Genomic DNA, 7,969 nt, shown 5'->3' with positions numbered 1-7,969 from the left:
CAGTAAGTACCTTCATCGTCAGAATCGGAGTAGCCAAAGCAATAGTCGCTTGCGGCCAAGAAGCGACGCATAGTTTCGTGGTCGCGGAGGTCGGAGAAGTCCGCTCCAGGCCATGCCTCGTCTTGCTCCGAGGAGTCGGCGTGGGTGTCCAGGTCAAGAGCGAAGCGCTGGCTGGCGTCCCATGGTATCCTCATGAGCGGCAGTGTAAGCGTAGGCATAAGAGGCGGCGGCATTTCTCAACCCAAAGGGGTATGGGGATGGTGCCGCCGTCGGGCTCTGCTCCGCCAGAGTTGGGTTCTCAGGGAGTGGTGGAGCGGAGCTTGGTGACTGGGCGTTGTCGCGTGCCACTGGCGTTTTTCCCTTGTCCAACCTCTGGCTAGGCAGGTCCCCAACCAGGGACCTTGCGCCAACAGCCGGTCGTAGGATATCGGCGGGGAGCGACGCGTCGCCCTGGATTCACGTTGCATCGGGGTGATCTTGCTCGCGTCGTGCCTGGCGAGCGCGGCAAGAGCAGTCGCCCGGGCGCCGCCTACGCCTGGGCTGCCGGTGCGTGACTTCGTCGTCGGTTGGTGGGGCTCGAGGAGTGAGGAGTACCATGTTGTACTCATGCCCTAGAGACATGAACTCTAGGCTCCCAAACCAAACCACCGTGCCAAGACGCAATGGTCGTACGGTGTCTGCCATTCGGAACTTGCTGGGATGACGAAACTGACACGCAGAGGCCCCTACCAGGCGCGCCAACTGTCGGTGTTTTAGACCGGGGGGTCCTCAATCAACTAGTGAATTTATCCTACGTGTTCCCAATTCCAGATGGTGATGCAAAGAGACATAAGGTTTATACTGGTTCGGGCAATTCGGGCCCTACGTCTAGTCTCGGAGATCGATCTTGTATTCCTTACACCAAAGTGCTTGTAGTAGGGGGATACAAGCTAAGTGAGAGAGGGAGCCAGTCCCAGGTCTCGGCGAGGTGTGGTGTGGGTCGCTTGAGACGTTGCTCTCAGGCGGCTAGGAAGTGTGTGTGTGTGTGTATGTTACAGGGTGTTCTTCTCTGTGAGCCCTCAGTCCCCCTAAAATGGACCAAGTCCTCTCCTTTTATAGCCTGAAGGGAGGACAAGGGTAGTACAAGAGCTAACTATATGGCGTCGTGCAAATAGGGGACGGCGTGTCCAAGCCCTGTGGCCTATTCCTGTGGCGGCGTAGTCGTCGGAGTGGTCCGTCCTTGGAGCACTAGGGCGGCGTGCTGGTCACATCCGATCCTGTGCGGCATGGGAGCTCCCGGGCTACCTCAGAGTGGGTGCGGCGGTCAGCATGCGAGTCACTATGGACTGACTGTGCGCGAGGCCGAGGCTCGGTCGGTGCCGAGGCTGCACCACAGTGGGGGGTCTCGGTAGACACGAATCCTGAGATAGCCGAGACCCTGGTGCATAGTGCTAAGGCCCGGAGAGAGCGGTTGATCCGGTGTGCTGGCTTGGAGACAGTGATGACCTGGGCCAGGCCGTTCGTGTCGTGTTGTTTTTTGAGGCGGGGATCGCGGGGCACAGTGTAGTGCGGGCGCTGATCGTGGGCACAGCGTCAGGATACAGTGACCGGTAATCCCCGCCATGCCCTGTCTCAGCTGGTATGGTGCTGATACGACCTCATGTCCCATCGGCCATTCTGCGGTGTCGAGCCACCGTCCGGCTGAGATTGCGGGAGTGGTTGACGTATTAATGGGACATGACTGGGCTGTCGGGAAGATCAGGTCGAGGCGGGGGCGACGGCCTCGAGCGATACGGAGAATGGGGCCTCGCGCGAGACGGAGATCGGACTCCTTGCCGAGGCCTTCCATGAAAGGCCTCGCGCGAGGCGGAGATTGCGTCAGGACGCCGAGACCTCCTGTGCGAGGCTGGAGGCGAGGCAGAGAGCCTGGTGGGCTCGGACGTGGCCGGTGATGAGCTCATGGCTTACCTTTTAGCTTTGTTTTTTTATGGGACTTAAGTGACCCTTTTGATTTACGCTCGGGGTACCCCGTTTTACGGTACCCGACAAGTAGTGTTGTAGTAGTAGTGTTAGTAGTAGTAGTAGTAGTAGTAGTGTTAGTAGTAGTTGTACTACTTGGATATATTCTTCTGCATGGATTGAGAATTAAACTACATGGCTTCCCTTGATATATATGTGCTTGTCGGCCATCGTGCTGTTGGTTTCTTGCAGGTTTTGGAAACCTCACCGTGCAGGGGAGGTGCTGCCAAAATTTTCAATTGACAGTATTCTGTTAATTTTTTGGTAGGAGAAGGAAGGGGAGAAAGGAGCAGAAAAGAGCCCGTCGGAGCCGAGCCGGAGTACCCCGGCGCCGCTCGACCTTGTCATAGAAGAAGGTGACCCCGATCGTCTTCATCGCTACTGCGGGTCTGCCTGCACCGACGTCGCCTCACCACTGCACCGACCCGCCATGGCCCCGCTAGCCTGACTCCACCGCCACCTAAGGTAAAACACCCGTTGGATGATTGTCCGTACATCACGTAACCCAGTTAGGCGTCTCCCGTTCGAAAGAGATACAGTTGGAAATATGCAGATCTTTGCATATCTATAACTGTATCTGTTTTGAATTGTCCATGTTTTTTGGACTAGCCCGAGGATGCGTAGATGGGGTTAGTTTTCATGGTTTGCTCCGATCCGATGACTAGAGTTTCGGCATCATCTCCCTGTTGTTCTCCAGATACACAATCTCCCTGCCAGGACGTGTATTTGTAGAATAGCGGGGAGGTGCTGCCAAAATTCTGTCTCGGATAGGAGTAGAGCATGGAAACTAACCTAATCTACGCATCCTCAGGTGGGATTATGACCTATCCTCACCTATTAGATAGTAGAAACATCGTGTAGATGCAATTGATGGTTATATTACTCGCTGATATATATGTTAGAGGATGGATGATCGTGAGTGGATGTACACGGGCCGCTCAAGTAAGGGTTCGTGGATCGATGAATGGATCCAGAAGACTGATGCTTTCTTAGAACGAGCATTTGCCAAGGCTAAAGGAGTGCCTGCCACTTGGTGTCCCCTGCAGCAGTTGTGCAAACAAGCATCGACAAACAAAGGAGGCCATGGGTAAACATCTTTGCAAGAATGGATTTACGCCAGACCATACCCGGTGGATCTACCATGGTGAAGCCGATCATACGAGAGAGGAGGTTGTGAGACAACGCGTCGAGGATTATGATGCTGATGCCGGGGTAGGAGACATGTTAGATGACTATCAGGAAGCACACTTCGCTGAAGGACGTACGGAGGAGGAGCCAGAGGCAACCACAAAGGCGTTCTACGACATGTTTTCTGTGTCACAGAAACCCCTTCATGGCCACACAAAGGTTTCTCAACTGGATGGCATTGGACGCGCAATGGCCTTAAAGTCCCAGTTTAGCCTGAGTCAAGACGCCTTCGATGCTATGTTGACAGTTTTTGGCAGCATGCTTCCGAAGGGTCACATTCTGCCAAAGAGCATGTACGAGTCACAGAAACTCCTTCGTGCACTTAAGATGCCATATGAGCAGATACATACTTGTCCGAAGGGGTGCATCCTATTTAGGAAAGAACACACGGAAGCAAAGTACTGTCCAAAGTGTAAATCGTCTAGGTTCCTAGAGGTAGACTCTGGTGATGGTCAGAAGAGGCAGCTTGCGATCCCCGTGAAAATCCTACGGTACCTTCCATTCATACCAAGGATCCAACAGCTATACATGATCGAGGAATCTGCGAAACAGATGACATGGCACAAGAATGGCAAACGATACAATCCTAACAAGATGGTACATCCATCCGATGGTGAAGCATGGACCCACTTTGATAGGATTCATCGTGACAAAGCTCTAGAGGCTCATAATGTATGTCTTGCACTAGCAACAGATGGGTTCAATCCATATGGAATGATGGCTGCCCCATACACTTGTTGGCCCGTGTTCGTTATCCCCCTCAATCTTCCCCCCCCTGGCGTCGTCTTTCAACGACAGAACGTATTCTTGTCGTTGATAATTCCTAAACACCTGGGGAATAATATGGGTGTGTTCATAGAGCCTGTGATTGATGAATTGATCCATGCTTGGAAGGAAGGGGTATGGACATACGACCGAGCTACAAAAAGAAACTTCAAAATGCATGTTTGGTACCACTACTCCCTGCATGACTTCCTGGCGTATGGGATATTCTGCACTTGGTGTGTTCACAGGAAGTTCCCATGCCCAGTATGCAAGGAAGGTCTGAGGTCCTTTTGGTTGCAGAAGGGTGGCAAGTATTCGTCATTCGATAAACATCGGCAATTCCTCCCTCTTGACCCTGCATTCAGACGAGACATCAGGAACTTTACGAAAGGTGTCGTAGTTACAGACCCTGCACCGTAGATGATGATAGGTGCCGCGGTTCATGCTTAGATAGATGCTCTCGTGGTCAATCAAGAAGAAGGTGGTTTTGTGGGATATGGTGAGCAACATATGTGGACTCATAAGTCGGGCTTGTTGAGGCTCCCCTATTTTGATGATCTTCTCCTTCCACATAACATTGATGTAATGCACACTGAAAAGAATGTCACTGAGGCACTTTGGGCAACAATCATGGACATTCCTAATAAGACAAAGGACAACGTTAAGGCTAGAGTGGATCTGGCAACATTATGTGATAGACCAAAGCAAGAGATGAAGCCTCCTAGTCGTGGCAAGACATGGAGAAGGCCTAAGGCCTGAATTCGTCTTGACCAAGCCCCAAAGGAGGGAAGTACTAGAATGGTTCCAAACGTTAATGTTCCATGATGGGTATGCAGCGAATCTGACGAGAGGAGTGAACTTATCTACTATGCGAATCTTGTCATATTCAAATGCCATTGGTTTGATCCTGAAGTAACGAGATGGACCCCTAATCTTGGGCTAGTCGAATTCGACGGGATTCCAGTCTTACCAGGAGACGATGTCTATATTCTAGCTCAACAGGCCACGCAAGTTTATTATCTCTCATACCCGTGACAAACCGACGACCGTCTTAAGGGTTGGGATATTGTGCACAAGGTATCGCCACACGGTAAACTACATGTCCCAAACAATGAAGATTACAACTTGGACCCAAACACATATGACGGAGAGTTCTTTCAAGAAGAGGGGCTAGAAGGGAGTTTTGAGATAGACTTAACCGAAGCGATTGGAATGGAAGTAGACAATGAAGGGGTTGTTGACGAGGACGATGGAGATGAGGTGCAAAATGTGAAGGACTTACAATTACTTGAGCGATTACGTTTAGGCAAAGACAATGAAGACAACATTGCTCCTTCGGATAGTGATGATGACACTTACGATCCAACTAATCCTGATCATGATGATTATTTCTAATACATGTAATACTATGTTATTTTGTAATTATGTTTTGTTTATTTTGCATCACTTTCTAAGTACGTCTTGTTTATCTGTGCTTATTGGTTTACTCTTTTTAATTGCAGGTGATTGAACAAAGATGGTGGACGGTAGGAGGAACATAGCGTCGCTTTACCAAAGAAGGCCCCCTGCAGCTGAGGAGCCATCGGAGCCATTGGAGAGGAGGAGGAGGAGGAGGAGGAGCCGTAGGAGGGAGCCGTCGCCTGTAGCAGTGTCACCTGAGGACAGAGAGGAGGAGGTGCCTGAGGACGGAGAGGAGGAGGAGGAGGAGGGGGAGGAGGAGGAGCCGCAGGAGGATGACGAGGAGGAGGCGGCGGCAGGGGGTTCCGCTTCCTCTAGTTCATTGGGTGTCTACCAACGAGGTCCCTCAAGCCTCCCTCAATGACCGATACCTCTTGAGAGACGCCCGATGATTCGACCCACTGGGGAAAGGTAAGTAACTTTAGATGTTATCACTACTTCTTCAGTTGATATGTTGAAAATCACAATAAAAACTAATATTTTTTCTTAATCACTTGGGCAGGGGTTGGACGATTGTAGCTGCAGGTGCTCACAAACGCCAAGTCAATGGCACCCTGGGTCTTCTGTGCAGGGAACACTTCCCTGGCCTGGTTGAGTATGTCGGAGTGCGGGAGCTGGCCTACACTTTTTCCCACTACATCGTCGTCCCCTATTTAGAAGATCAGGCTGGCAGGGTATACAACAACAAGGCGGAGCGGGTGAAGGCCGAGCTGTGGGTAAGTCTTCCTCCAACTACATTGCTCAATACATCGCATTCATTGGACATTCTTGAAATAATGACTAGATACATCGTGTCTATATGTAGGATTTCTTCAGATGCCAGGAGGGATTGGAGGACAGGGCGGCTAAGGTGGCTAACACAACCTGTTACAAACTCGTGAAGGACATGCATTACGAGGCGCGCGCCTAGGCCGTCATAACTTACCACGCGATGTTCCTTGGAAGGAAGGTCACCAAAGCTGAAGCAAGAAACATGACGCTGACCCAGGGAACAGTACCTACAGGTAAATATAGAACATTAATACTGATTTCTTCTGAGATTAAGTAGGCTTAATTTGATCTTCTTATATGTCATATACTTGATGACGTGTAGGTGCCTCCGTGGTGGTGTGCCTAGCGTCTCTAGTGCTTGGCACAGATGGTGGAAAAGTGGTGCGGCGACTGAGTGGGAGGAGATGCACAACGCTTGCCGGGAGTGGCGTTTGATGATGCCAGGTGCACCACACCATCAAGGCAACCTTAGCCTCGACGGATACGCGGCTAGATGGGTACGTGAATTCATTTATTTATTCTAACGCTCAATTCTACATAGTTTCTAATCATCTTGCTGTTTTTCTCGCAGTCGGCTGTCACATGGTGGCCAGCCTTGCTCCCAGTTGAAGGCATGGGCTTTGGCCCACAAGGGCAAGGCGACGTCCGACGTCGACTACAACCCAGAGGATCCGCCCTCGACGTACAGCAATGTGACCGTCCATAGCCGCCTCAACGAGTACACATCGATGACAAGGGCGGTCCATGGAGAAGAGTACGATCCGAGCACCGAGGACCTTGATGGAGAAGTCATCATGAGGGTGGGAGGAGGCAAGAAGCATGGGCGGTACTGGCTTGGCGACGACGCACTCGACACGGCCACTACTCCCACTCTCTCACAGATTCGAGCAAGGAGCACCAGCTCGAGCCTGGCCATACGCCCACGGCCGGACACTGCACAGCACCGGATGGAGGCACTCCAGGTTATTTCTATTTTATTCGTCATTTATTGATTTTTACATACCTTGGAATTACTTGTAACAATGGGGTGAAATATTGTAGGCCCAGCTGCAACAAGAGAGGAGGCTACGGGAGGAGATGGAGGCGAGGATGGAGGCCGAGCGGCAGAGGATAGCGGCCGAGCGGGAGGCCGAGCAGCAGAGGATGGAGCAGATGTTTCAGTACATGCAAAGTCTTGGCGCCGCTACGGGTCTACCTCCGCCACCTGGGCTATTCGCTCCACCTCCTCTGGCAACTACTCCTGTGAGTATGAATGTTTATTGCTTTCGCTTGTGCTTTGCTTGTACGACCTCTACCTTCCTAGATTAGCTATAGGCAAGTTGATAGGATTGTCTCTAAGTTGCAAAACTCTTTTGTGTTGAGGACAAGTTAGAACACACTACAAAAACATGCAATCTCACACATGCAAGTAATTCCTAGATTAGCTATCCAAGCAATCTTGTCTCACACATGCAATGTCTTCTCCTTTGTGCAGAATCCATCGGCGGCATCGAATGATGGGCCTCGTCACCTCGGAGAGTCGCCGGGATCGAATGTTGGGCCTCGTCACCCCCAAGAGTCGCCGTGATTTACTTATGTTTGTGATGCACTTGTGATATACTTATGGTGATACTTATGCACTTTGTGGTGATACTTATGCACTTGTGGTAATACTTGTGTACTTATTTATGATATATGTGATGCATGTGATGTTTGTAATATATTTATGATATATGTGATGCATGTGATGTTTGTGATATATGTGATGCATGTGATATATATCTACTGTTTGTTTGAATGGAATGTAATA

General features: G+C 50.7%; 1 pseudogene; it reads left to right on the top strand.

Moving 5' to 3' along the window:
* Positions 1-2,903: 2,903 nt before the first annotated feature.
* On the top strand, positions 2,904-7,747 carry LOC136489662 (uncharacterized; annotated as a pseudogene).
* Positions 7,748-7,969: the final 222 nt, after the last annotated feature.

Source organism: Miscanthus floridulus, chromosome 10 (assembly GCF_019320115.1).
Source record: "Miscanthus floridulus cultivar M001 chromosome 10, ASM1932011v1, whole genome shotgun sequence".
NCBI lineage: Eukaryota > Viridiplantae > Streptophyta > Magnoliopsida > Poales > Poaceae > Miscanthus > Miscanthus floridulus.
This window is presented reverse-complemented; position numbering and strand designations above follow the sequence as displayed.